At 44.8% G+C, this 9599-nt stretch overlaps 1 non-coding gene across 1 annotated transcript; it reads left to right on the top strand.

The window, feature by feature from the left end:
* Positions 1-5513: 5513 nt before the first annotated feature.
* Positions 5514-5620, top strand: LOC138759689 (U6 spliceosomal RNA). The gene has a single exon (XR_011355031.1). It is a non-coding gene; the product is annotated as a U6 spliceosomal RNA (small nuclear RNA).
* The last annotated feature ends 3979 nt before the right edge of the window (positions 5621-9599 follow it).

Raw genomic sequence — 9599 nt, 5'->3', positions numbered from 1 at the left:
CCTGGGGTCATCAGCCACGATGGCAGTGTGGTTCCTGATGCCAACTTCCTGTGTAAGGAGAAGAGTCCTTCATGCGGTGTCATATTAGTAGTGGTACAGAGAAGGGACCTAGTGGCGTGAAGTACCTCAGAGAGGACATCTTGCAACTGGGAGGTGGATAGGCATTTCAACCTGAGGGGTATGAAGACTGCCTTCCAGATGGTGGCATTCTTCCTTTCTATCTGGCCTTCCCACGGGGGTTATAACCCCTGGTGCTGCTCATTGCTATGCCCTTGGCCAGCAGGTACTGAAGCAGCTCTTCACTCATAAATGAGGATCCCCGAACGCCATGGATATGGAAGGAGTATCCAAACAGAGTGAATATGCTATGAAGTACTTTTATGACTGTGGCAGGGGATGGCAATGGGGGTGGAGTATTCGTCACTGATATTCAGGAACTATATGTTCCTATTCGTGGACGGAAGCGGGCCTTGAAATCCATATGCAGCCACTAGAAGGGGCAGGTGGCTTTAATGAGATGGGTTTAGTCTTGCTGATAGAATTGGGATTTACACTCGGCACAAACCGGGCAGCTCTGTGTCAACTCCCTGAAATCCTCAACCGAGTAAGGGAGGTTATGGGCTCTAATGAAGTGGTAGAGCCTGGTGATCCCAGGATGGCAGAGGTTGTTGTGGAGGACTTGGATGTGGTCCAACTGCACATTGGCGCATGTCCCCCTGAGCTTCCCTGGCCAGTACAAGATCTCATAGTTGTAGGTGGATAGCTCAATTCTCCACCTTGGGATCTTGTTATTCTTAATTTTTCCCTGCTGTTTATTATTGAACATAAAGGTGACTGCTCATTGGTCAGTCAGCAGGGTGAACGGTTTTCCAGCCAGGTAGTGTCTGCAGTGGCGCACAGCTTCCACAATGGCCTGAGCCTCCTTCTTGATGGCTGAATGTCAAAATTTGGGGCCATGGATGGTTCAGAAAAAGAAAACCACTGGCTTGTCCGCTGGTTGAGCATGGCAGCTAGGGCGAAGTCGGACACATCTCTCTTCACCTAGAAGGGGATGGATTTATCCACAGTGTGCATTGCCGCTTTGGCGATGTCACCCTTGTTGAATGTGAACACCGCTTGGGCTTCCAGCAACAGGGGAAAGATGGTTGATTTCACCATGGGACAGACTTTGTCTACGTAAATTGGGACTCACTGGGCATAATACAGAAAGAAGCCTAAACACTTTTTCAGGGCCTTGAGGGTCTGGAGCTCCATCACAGGGGCATATGTGGTCAGGGTCAGGCCCAATGATGCCGGTCTCCACCACACAATCCAGGATGGCCAGATGTGAAGTACTGAACATGCATTTCTTTTGGTTATATGTTAGGTTGAGGCTTTTGGACGTCTGTGGAAATTTCTGGAGGTTAGCGTCATGATCCTGCTGGTCATGGCCGCAGATGGTCACATTGTCCAGGTAATGAAATGTGGCCTTGAGTCCGTAGTCATCCACTATTCGATCCATCCCCCTCTGCAAGATAAAGACTCTATTGGTGACTCACAAAGGGAGGAAGTGGTAGAGGCAGCCATCTGCCTCAAAGGCAGTGATCGGTAGTTGGTGGTAGGCTGATTTGAGGTTAATGAAAAGACCCGGTACTGGATGATCTCGTTCACTATGTTGACAATGTGGGAGATTGGGTTAGCATCCCACTGGGTGAAACCGTTTATGGTCTGGCTGTAGTCAATGACCACACGGTGTTTCTCTTTGCTCTTAACAACCAAGACCTGTGCCCTCCAGGGGCTGGTTCTGGGTTCTATGATCCCAGCTGTTTGACTTCTGCTTTGATGAATACTCTGTCCCTGGGGCTGTATCGCCTGCTCTTGGTGTGACCAGCTTGCAGTTGGGGGTGTGGTTCTCGAACAGGGGCGGCGGTGGGGCACGGAGGTTAGAGATTCATGTTCGAGGGAGTGGTGAGTGTCAGGTGGCTTAAGAATTTTCAGTTGTGGACCGTGAGGGGTTGTCAAACTGCTCTTTAGCTGGCACTGGAAGTCCAGATCCAGTATGACTGGTGTGTAGAGCTGTGGCATGATAAGGAGCTTAAAGTTCTTGTACTCTTTGCCCTGCACGGTCAATGTCACGGTGCAGCTGCCGTAGATCTCAGCCGAGTGGGATCTGGAGGCTAGGGAGACCTTACATTGTGTCAGGGTTACTGCAAGGGAGTAGTGCAGCACTGTTCCTGGACGAATGAAGCTCTCCGTGCTCCCTGTATCAACGAGGCAGTCTGTGACATGACCACTTAACTCTATGTTTATTACTCATGGCCCCTGATGTGGGCTGTCCTGATCCAGGGTTATCAAGGCCACGGTCTGGTCGATGTCTGAATCGCTGCTGTAGTACTGGTTTGGGGGCGCTGCCAAGATGGCCGCCTCCATGCCATGCACACAGTGTTGCTCCCCACCGCTAGAAGTGGCTCCACCCCAGTTTGCTTCCCCCATGGCTCCACTGAACTGATTCCTGTGGCCGGAAGTAATGCCGGAGGTGAAGCCAGAAGTGGCGTTGCTGGAGGAAGCTTGGAACCTAATACCTTTCCTTAGTGTCCCTTCTTCCCGCCGGCGGAGATGTAGCATTTTGGGACAGGTAGTTTGCATGTCCCCAGAAGTAGCACTTTGGGTGCTCTGACAGTGGTGGTGACCTGGGATCCCGTGTCCCAGGATGGGGTCCAATACTGTATCTGCAGGAACTCCATTGCGGCTGAGTAAGTAGTGCAGTCTCTTATCATCTGGATGACTCAGTGGCCGACCTGAGCGAAGAGTAGATATCATTTGTCTTCCTCACTCTGCACATTGTTGCGTCTCGTGAAAGCATTGAGGCAGTGCAGCCATTGATCCGATTTGACTGAGGCCTCTGGACCTTTAGGGTGTCCAGTTTATCTACCCATATTGCTTTGTCCATGGGCCAAAAATTGAAGGTGATTAAATTGTAGCGCCACCGATCAACCACGTTAGACTGAGAATTGTGACTAATCGGCTTTAATTACCTTAAGACATCAACACATCTCACATGTTGTTATCTCGGTTCCAAGGCAGGAACTGAGGGAGGAGGTTGGGAATAACAGCCTTTATTGGGATTTCTGGGAGGGAGGAGTCACAGGTTCAGAGGGTGGGCCAGCTCATACAATACATACAGTGATTGCACCACAGTTACAATGAAATACATCTTTCATAGAGTCATAGAGATTCTGCATGGAAACAGGTCCTTCGACCTTCCAAATCTGTGCCAACCACCAAACACCTATTTACTCCAATACTATCCTAATTCTAGTGTTATTGGATGCCACGGTTAGTGAAGCGGTTAGCATAACGTTGTTACAGTGCCAGTAACTTGATGTCCTGTTTTGCGGAAACTGCCAAAATGTTTGGCTTGGAAGTCAGCCTGAAGAAAACTGAGGTCCTCCATCAGCCAGCTCCCCACCATGACTTCCAGCCCCCCCACATCTCCATCGGGCACACAAAACTCAAAACGGTCAACCAGTTTACCTATCTCAGCTGCACCATTTCATCAGATGCAAGGATCGACAATGAGATAGACAACAGACTCGCCAAGGCAAATAGCGCCTTTGGAAGACTACACGAAAGAGTCTGGAAAAACAACCAACTGAAAAACCTCACAAAGATAAGCGTATACAGAGCCGTTGTCATACCCACACTCCTGTTCGGCTCCGAATCATGGGTCCTCTACCGGGATCACCTATGGCTTCTAGAACGCTTCCACCAGCATTGTCTCCGCTCCATCCTCAACATTCATTGGAGCGCTTTCATCCCTAACGTCGAAGTACTCGAGATGGCAGAGGTCGACAGCATCGAGTCCACGCTGCTGAAGATCCAGCTGCGCTGGGTGGGTCACGTCTCCAGAATGGAGGACCATCACCTTCCCAAGATCGTGTTATATGGCGAGCTCTCCACTGGCCACCGTGACAGAGGTGCACTAAAGAAAAGGTACAAGGACTGCCTAAAGAAATCTCTTGGTGCCTGCCACATTGACCACCGCCAGTGGGCTGATATCGCCTCAAACCGTGCATCTTGGTGCCTCACAGTTCGGCGGGCAGCAACCTCCTTTGAAGAAGACTGCAGTGCCCACCTCACTGACAAAAGGCAAAGGAGGAAAAACCCAACACCCAACCCCAACCAACGAATTTTCCCCTGCAACCGCTGCAACCGTGTCTGCCTGTCCCGCAACGGACTTGTCAGCCACAAACGAGCCTGCAGCTGACGTGGACATTTACCCCCTCCATAAATCTTCGTCCGCGAAGCCAAGCCAAAGAAGAACTAGGGTTTGAATCTGTCACTTCCTGTGAGGAGTTTATGTTCTACCCTTGTCTGCGTGGGTTTCCTCCAACTCTTCAAACCATATGGGGACTGTAGGCCAAATGGGTGTAATTGGATGGCATGGGCTCGTGGGCCTGAAGGGTCTGTTACCATGCTGTGTGTCTAAATTTGACAAAAAAAAAATAAAATGAAAAAAAAAGCTTCTCTCCACATTCACATCAGTTCCACTCAGATTTTACCTTACACTTACACGAGGAGTAATTCACAGTTGCTTATTGACCTACTGAACCGTATGTTTATAGGATGTGGGAAGAAACTGGAGCACCATGGAACCAAATGGTTAGAGGGATAACGTGCAAGCACACCAGATGTTACTTGAAGTCAGGAGTGAAGCACATCATTGAATTTGTGAGGTCATGTCTCTGCTAGCCACAGCACTGCCCACTCATCTGGAATGACGAAGCCTTCTGACAATTACATCATAGAGGCTTTTTCAGGTGGCAAGTGTCGACTATGACGGCAGCTGTTGTAATGTTTTGGTGATTCCCATGGTGTGTGACAGGGCAGAAGTCCATGTTTTTATTCTTTTTCTCAAAACCTTAAACCTAAAATGTGTTCTTGATCACTTGATCATAATAATACAGTTGTGTCTGGTCTTGTGATACATGGATAAAACTGATAGAATTGGAATTGAGTTCTGGAAACAAAATGAAAAGTACAGCTGGGGTGGCTTTTAAGGCAAATAACCAATGGCAGATTATTTTTTACCGTCCTTTCTATAGATTTTTGACCTGAAACTTTAAGTTTATTTCCCTGTAAAGACATTTCTTGGCCTGTTGAACATCTGATAACATATTGAGATGTCACAAAGCAGAACTTAGAGTCAGCAAATGCAACTTTTTTGTTCACTACTCCTAAAGAAACAAAATATTTTGCCTAACTATGGAAGACAGATTCAATCTTGACTTTTTTTTAATGTTCAAAAACATTTCATGCATATCATTACCTATTAAAATTAGAGGAAATATATATAGGAGTGAGCAATTTGTCTCCTTCTCCTTGCTCTGCCATTCAATAAGGCATCTGATCGTTTATCACAGACTGAACTGTCTCAATTCAATTAATACCGGAAAATCTGCTGATCTCTGTCTTGAACCTACTCAACAATTATTTTTGTGAGATTTCTTGCTAAGAGAATTCAACAATCTCTGGTGCTCACTTTGGCAGCATATATACTAAAATTGGAGCAACACAGAGAAGATTAGCATGGCCCCTGCAGAAGGATGACATGTAAATTCACGAAGCATTCCATTAAAAAAAAATCTATGGATGAAGAAATTTCTTCCCATCTGAATTTTGAATGGGTTTATTCTAATTGAGGCTGCAGCCTCAATTCCTGAACAGATGACACAACATCACTTCATCCATTGGTTATTTTTTTTTTAGACATACTACATGGTAACAGGTTGTAAAGCTCTGTATTTTAATTTAATTTGATCTTATTTTGCATTCTACTTGGCAGTGTCCTAAAGTTACCCATTTTTGGTTAGAAAAGGGAAAATTATTGAATCGAATAATAGGGTTTAAATTCCCATAGGATCCAAAGTTATTTTTATTGAGTGATATTAAGAATATTGAACCTAAGTTGAAATTGAACATGTATCAAAAGAAGTTCATTCAAATTGCTTTAGCAAAAGCAAGAAATAATATTGCCATAACTTGGAAGTCTGATATGGATCTGGGTATAGAAAGATGGCATGCTAAAGTTCGAAGTTATGTACCACTTGAGAAAATTACTTATAATTTAAGAGACAAATATTGCATATTTTGGAAGATATGGAGCCTTTATTTACAAAATATGGGTGTTCATATTTAAATGAAGCTCTGTTATTCCCTTCTCCTTAAGGTCTCAGTATACTATAAGAGACTTTAAAGTAATAGCCACCTCCGTTGAGGGTCTCTTGTCCCATTCTTACTCTTTTTCCTTTATCTTTTTGTAGGGGGATAGAAGAGGGGAGAGGGTTCATATTTTTCTTTTTCTTTATATTCCACATGTATTTGTATTGTTTTGAATTATTTTTAATTACGTGTTTTATTGTGTGGTTTTAAACTAATAAATAAAATTTTAAAACAATTTTATCTTATTATGATTTGTAAAGCTTTGTATTTTAATTGATATACAGCACATTAACAGGCCGTTTTGACCCTTGAGCCCGTCCTGCCTAAATATACCAATTAATGTACAACCCCGTACATTTTTGGAGGGTGGAAAGGAACTGGAGGACATGGATGAAATCCACGAAGACATGGAGAGAAAGGTTAAATTCCTTACAGACTATGCCAGATTCGAACCCAGGATGCGGGCTAACAGTTGTGCTAAATGTGCCACTCTTCAATGAAATGACATCTATATTTACCAAACCCTGAGAGGATACAGTTTTAAAGTGTTTTGTCTCCTGTTACTGGTTATGCAAAGCACATCCTAAAGGGCCAATTTCATTGGCCTGGAGACTAGGTGCCGACCTGGTGGCGACTTGAGTCTCCACTAGTTGCAGAGACATCTCCGCGATGTCTCCTGGAGACTAGCCCCCAGGTCTCTGGGGAGTCGTGGGAAATTCAAACATGTTTGATTTTTTTGGAGACTTTTTCCAGTCTCCAGCAGGTCTTGGAGACGTCGCGGAGACTAATTTTGTCCGCGACCTGCTGGAGACCAAGGAGATTGAGGAGACGTTGCGGCGATGTTGCGGCCACAATCTGGCAACGTCTCCATGATGCTGCTTGATTTAGAGACCACGTGACTGAGCGCTTGTTGGCATCATCAAGATGCCTTCACTCCTGGTCCAAGTCACAGGTACATCCCGGTCAAGGTCTTCATCATCTGGTACTTGTTCCTGCTGCTGCTGCTGTTCCTTGTACTGCCTTGGAAGAGGCCCCACCATCTTGTCTTGCCAGGGGACAGCTCCAACTCTAGAGTAGTACTGTCCTTCCACCATGCCACCCAAGGGAAGTGGGGGCTAGAAGGGCAAGAAGAAGGAGGATGAAGCCATTGTAGCAGTTTGTGGATGCTGAGGCAACAGTTGATGCTGGAGAAGATGAGGAAGATGGTTCCAGCGGCGATCTGACTAGAAAACAATATGATTGGAAGAAGCGGCATCAAGAGGCAATGGCTGACTTCTGGGAGAATCATCTGGAATTTTACGATAAATAGCATGCAAGATACAAAGATAACCAACACAAGAAAGCAGTGTTTGAAACCTTCCTTGTTGATATGCAGAACATCTTCGAGGAGATCAAGAAGCCCCTACCTACATGTGAGTGTGTATTTAAATTGCATTGAATTTATATTTAATTGCATTAAAATAAATACATGCAGAAATATGTAAAAAAGGTAGCGAAAGTAGTAGTGATGAATATGTGTAATATAATTGTTGTAATACTGTTATTTTTTCACATGCACAGTTCCTAGCACCTGCAGAATATGAGGTCAAGACAACTAAGAAGTCAGGGCAGCCTGCACATACCATCTCAGCCAAGGAAGCCTTCATCATAGAGAGGTACAAATTTCTGCAGAAGCACATTGAGGGGTATAGGCATGAGACTCATTCAGTAAGTACAGACATGAATTGTACTTTTTTCTTATACCACATACAGTCCTGTGTCATGTGATGCAATAGATCATTATTCATAATTACATTTTCCTATTTTCTTCGACAGTTTGGCAGAGGCCACCCCTCCAGAGAAGAGGAGGAGGATGATGATGATGTCATCAGTGTTGGGTCAAGTGTGGAATCTTCTTCTCCACCCGGACCAAGCACAAGCACCAGTTCCGCTACTACCACTTGCACCAAAGGAAGGAGGCAGAAGAAGATGTGGAAGGAATGCGATGATGTCTCCGAGGCAGAGGTAACACCCATGCTAAGTGTATTGTCATCTTGTGTGAAGTGATGTTCAGATTGCTTTATTGGAAATGCCATGTTTATATATGATTTGCATGGTCATTTTCTTGCCATCTGATGCATCCCCCCATCCTTTTTTTTTGTACTCTGTTCCACCAGTTTAATCTAGCGTGTTGAACTGTACTGATGTTTTTGTCCACCTTTTTAAAATCTTCTTTCTCCATTTCCTTACACTTGGCCTGTGTGTTGCAGCTTTTGGACTGGGTACAGAATCTTCTGGGGAACATCAACCAGCCTCTGTCAGATCACCAGAAGCGTGTCAAGGAATTTGTGAGATTCCTTGAAACAGAAATCCTTCAGGTCCCAGAGCATCAATTTAACAACTGTAGTAGGAGATCATGTGCCTGGTCAGGAATTTTCAGATATGTAAAAATATATATGAAGAATTTTGAAATTTGTGACTTTTGTTGAAATAGTTCACAAGTTCACATTGCTTTTTTGAAAATGACATATTTCTATAGGATGTATAGTTCGTTTGCAGGCCTATGGTGGTGTTCAAGGGAACCAAGTCATGCAGAGCAGGCTGAACCTGTCCATGGGAAGGTCCACCCAAGTGCATTCTGGGGGAATGTCCAACCAAATGCAGCCAGTGGGAATGTCCAACCAAATACAAGCAACAAACCAGGGGATGCACCAGATGCAGTATAGGACACAAGTAAACCAACAGATAGGAAGGGGAGCATATTTTTTCAGTGATCCTAAAGTCACTTTCCATACATGTGAGTGGATATTTAAACTGCATTGAGAGATAGTGATGAATATGTTTGACATTCTTCTTGTAATACTATTATTTTTTAGATCCACAATTTTCTTTTTTTTTTCTTCCTCCTGCCATCCTCTTTACCTTCTAAAATTATGTTCCTTTTCCTGCAGCCCATGTTCCACCAGTCCTGGAGGAATGGACAGAACATTGCATCGTCTGGTGACAGCACTGGCAGCACTGCGGGGACAGGCTCGGGCACTGTGATGTTCTCCCCTACATGTGGTACAAGCAACCTGAGGGCACTGTTGAGTGGGGCTTTAAACAAGAGTATTGACTGTGAGGGTTCATTCCAAGTTTCTGACACCACCTTCAGGTCCACCCTCACCACACCCCCCCCACATTGAGCTTCATCTCCGGTGTCGTTCCCACAAATAAGGCATTCCAGTGACGCAGAGGCTAAATAAATCGTAATGTGTGTGTAGTACTACGTAAAGGGAAGTTTGTATTTCCTTGCATGGAAGTTTGCAACATGTTCAATGCATTGGAGAGAGTATGACTACCATTTTGCACTTGTGTACTGATGTTCCAATTTTCTTGTGCCTTTATTGTCACATGAAAAATGTATTTGATATTTGCTG

Source organism: Narcine bancroftii, chromosome 3 (assembly GCF_036971445.1).
Source record: "Narcine bancroftii isolate sNarBan1 chromosome 3, sNarBan1.hap1, whole genome shotgun sequence".
Taxonomy (NCBI): domain Eukaryota; kingdom Metazoa; phylum Chordata; class Chondrichthyes; order Torpediniformes; family Narcinidae; genus Narcine; species Narcine bancroftii.
The sequence above is the reverse complement of the archived record's forward strand: the minus strand, read 5'-3'. Positions and strand labels throughout refer to the sequence as shown.